The 3,499-nt window shown below is 49.7% G+C and overlaps 1 non-coding gene across 1 annotated transcript; it reads right to left on the bottom strand.

Moving 5' to 3' along the window:
* Positions 1-3,052: 3,052 nt before the first annotated feature.
* On the bottom strand, positions 3,053-3,128 carry TRNAK-UUU (transfer RNA lysine (anticodon UUU)). Its single transcript has one exon. It is a non-coding gene; the product is annotated as a tRNA-Lys (tRNA).
* Positions 3,129-3,499: the final 371 nt, after the last annotated feature.

Here is a 3,499-nt window from a genome sequence, read left to right as displayed (position 1 = left end):
GGATTGGTCCACTGTGATCTTGTGGGTAAGATCTAAAGTGTAAATTGACCAGGGATTCATGGCTGGTTCTTTGGAACTGGGTGGATCTGTTCTGGTTTGGAGAGATTGGCTTCTATAACCCCTCACCTGAGTGTAAGCCCAGGGCTGATTGTGGCACAGGAAGAGCTGGGGTATCTGAGGGGTTTTGCTTATGAGGCTTCCTGTGGGCTGGACTGGCAGATGAAGTGCTCAGTATGACTGGTTTGTGGCCTATTTCGGAAAGGTCTCTAGTCAAGGGCTGTCAGCAGTCCTGGTTTTGAGCAATTTGCCCTGAGTGGATTCCCTCAGCGGTGCCCAGGCCCAGCCCCAGCCCTGCCCAGCCTATCATCACCCTGCCCTCTCCAAACCTTCTGTAGGCTATTGTTGCTAATGGAAACTCACTGTTAATTACATAATTAGTTGAGCCATTTTGCTAGGGCTGCATCTGGAGAGTTTCATGTAAATTATTCAAGAGATTAAACCTTTTAAATTTCTCATGTTACTTGATCAAACTTTATTGTAAGTTAAGTAAAATATTTGTCCAATACATACGAAAAAAATCAATGTTTTTATTTATTGCAGGGGTGGAGAACCTTTTTTGCATTGGGGGCCACTAACCCACAGAAAAATCAGTTGGAGAACACATAAGTGAGAAGCAAAAAGCTCCTCCCCAAAGCCCCAGCCCTCAAAGATGTGGCCCCCAACTGAGGCACCTCACTCTTCTGGCATTCACAGGGTGAGGGAAAGAGACAGGGAGTGCTGAGGTTCAGGGCTTCTCATAGTCCAGATTTACTTTCCTGGGGTTCCAGAGTTACTGGATTTTGTGGATCTCCTTAGGCTCTAGGGTGGAAACAAAAATATGCCAACCTGAATCTGCACTAGGCTAGTGCTGTGTGTGCCATGTAGCTTCCTGCAGTGCTGTGGGCAACATCCAGGTCCTGCAATCACTCTCTAACATACCTGAGGAAGGTCTCCAAGAAGCCCTGGGGGTTGGGTTCCTGCAGAGCTTGGAAGGCAGCCTGCAGGAAGTGCTGCATCCGTAGTAAATGCCTTGATAAGTTTAATCACTGTATTGTTTTGACAGATGCCACACTCCTCCCTTAGGCCTTGCTCCTAACCCCACTCCCTTCTACCACCAGTGTTACCAAAAGACAGACAACATAGAGGGCCATGAGTCTTACATGTGTAACATCCTGTCTCCAGAATAGGGGGAGGACTATGCATTTTACAATTTTGAATATATGCAAGAAACGGGTACATGTGGCAAACTGTGTTTATGCCTTCCACTTTGTGACAAAGTCCCTTGTTAGCTCCCCCTGGGTTCTGTGCTTTTTGACAGTTTCTTGTGTGCCTCAGAGACTCAAGCTACAGAAGTTGTCCATTTGATCTTATTTTAAAAAATGCTTTAGTGTCTACACAGCACTAAATATCAAAATAACCTGCTATTCTGAAATGTCCCTTACACCTCATGGAATGAGGTTCACAGGGACATTGGAATAGTGAGCCCATTGCATTTCAAAATTGGGGGGCACTGTTAACCCACAGGATAGTTATTATGAGGGTCTCCGTACCCCAAAATAGCACTACAGTGTTGTGGTCTCCTTACAGGCCTATAACGGGGCAGGTTTGATGCTGAATTTTCAGCCTTCTGCTCTCTGTTGCTGTCAGCAGCCATGGGCATCTCTAGTGCCCCCACCCCTCACAGATTGCCAGACAAGAGACAGAGCTGCCAGGGGGACAGGTGTTTTCAGACTTACAGCAGGGGGCACAAATTTCTCTTTAGGGAGCCTGCAGGAAAGGAAGCCAAAGAAGATGGATTTTGAGGGGTTTGTAGCAACCAGTCTAGCCTCAGCAGGTCCCCCTGAGATTTGACCTCAGATTGCAGGATTCAGAGTCCTGAGTACTGCCCCTTATACCACAGGACCTACACAAGACACCTGTGACTCAGCTGGGCCAGACTGGAGCCCAGGACCGTGCCTCCTGGGACCAGCTTTGCTTGTTTTCCTTCCACCCAGGACCCCCTTCTTCTCCTCCTGGGCTTCAAGGAGCCTCCCTGGGATGCCCAGAGACAAACACAGGACTCTGCCTCCCCACAGCCAGCCCCACCCCACAGGACTTGGCAGAACAAAGGGGAGGGGGCTCTGCCCACCCTACTGAGTCACACTGAAATGCTGAGCTTTTGTCCTGCCCCCCTCAGCTTGGCTTCCCTCCTCCTCCCCATTTTTGCCTTGCTTCCTCCTTAGGCAAATCATACAAGGGAGGCAGCAAGAGGAGCCAGCCCCATGCACCAACCTTCCAGGGCAGGGGAGGCAAAGCTACAAGCCTCTAGCAGGTTCCTGGCCTAACCATCTTACTTACCTAGGCTGGCACCAAAGTGCATTCTCACCTGATCTAACCCCCCCCCCCCCCCCCGATCACATGAGAGTTGGGCTTATCCCAGGGAAAGGGCCAGGTAGCAGAATCTGCACTTACCTGGGCACCAGGGGGAGCTGCAGTAAGAGCAGAGCCTGTGTTTCTGCCTGGCTTTGAATCAGGGATCTTTTGCATGTTAGGCAAAAGTGATAACCACTACACCAGAGAAGCACATCTTGCTGGTGGAACTTGGCTGACTATTCTGTTAATAGCTCTTTCCAATACCCTGCTCTGCAGGGGAGGGGAATGCACCTTGTGAACACTCCACCTCTTGTTCTCATGGAAGCGACTAACCCAAGCCGCCAGCTCCTCCTTTCCTCACTAGCCCCTTGAGATTTATAGCTCAAAGCTGGAGCTGCTGTGGAAGGAGGTGAAACTACAGAAGCTGACGAGACAATCAGCTGGCAGAGGGTTATTTTTTCCCCTCGCTGGGGCTCATGTGGCTAGAACTGAGGAGAAGAAAATCCTCTTCCCTTCTCCTCAGAAGATGGAAATTTCAGTTGGTTCTCTCTTTGGTTCTACTGAAGTTGGACCCCAGGGCTAGACTGTTTCTTTCTAAAACCCTAGTGAAAGCTGAGAGTGAATTGCTTTTAGACTGAGAATGTGAGTTAAGGAAGGGCATCACCCAGCATGGGGCTTGAACCCATGACCCTGAGATTAAAAGCCTCATGCTCTACCAACTGAGCTAGCCAAAAAGTGTACAAGCAGCCTTCTCACAGCCAATCACACCATAGCAGGAGCCAAATGTTCTCAACTGCCTGACTCAAGGCTCTTTCTTGCTCATAATGTGGGGCTCTGGTCTGTGGGGATGTTTGAGCTCAAACCCCACTCCTGACTCATGAACTTTCCCCACAAGGAACAGCCCTATTTTCATCTCTTCAGTGAGAGAAGGGCCCCAGAGTCTCCCAGCAAGGCTCTGGCTTGTTCTCTGCAAAATGTCCAGCCTGTTTCATTTTCTGCAGGAATGACTGGGATCCATGCGCCCTGTTCCCCAGTGACAAGTGTGTGTCCTCTCTCCCCTTTCCACAGACACAGTAGGCCAGGGGGATATGATCCTCCAGTGGCTCCT

This window comes from Pelodiscus sinensis, chromosome 31, assembly GCF_049634645.1.
Source record: "Pelodiscus sinensis isolate JC-2024 chromosome 31, ASM4963464v1, whole genome shotgun sequence".
Classification (NCBI taxonomy): domain Eukaryota; kingdom Metazoa; phylum Chordata; order Testudines; family Trionychidae; genus Pelodiscus; species Pelodiscus sinensis.
Note: the sequence above shows the minus strand (reverse complement) of the source record. Positions and strands in the feature narration are given on the sequence as shown.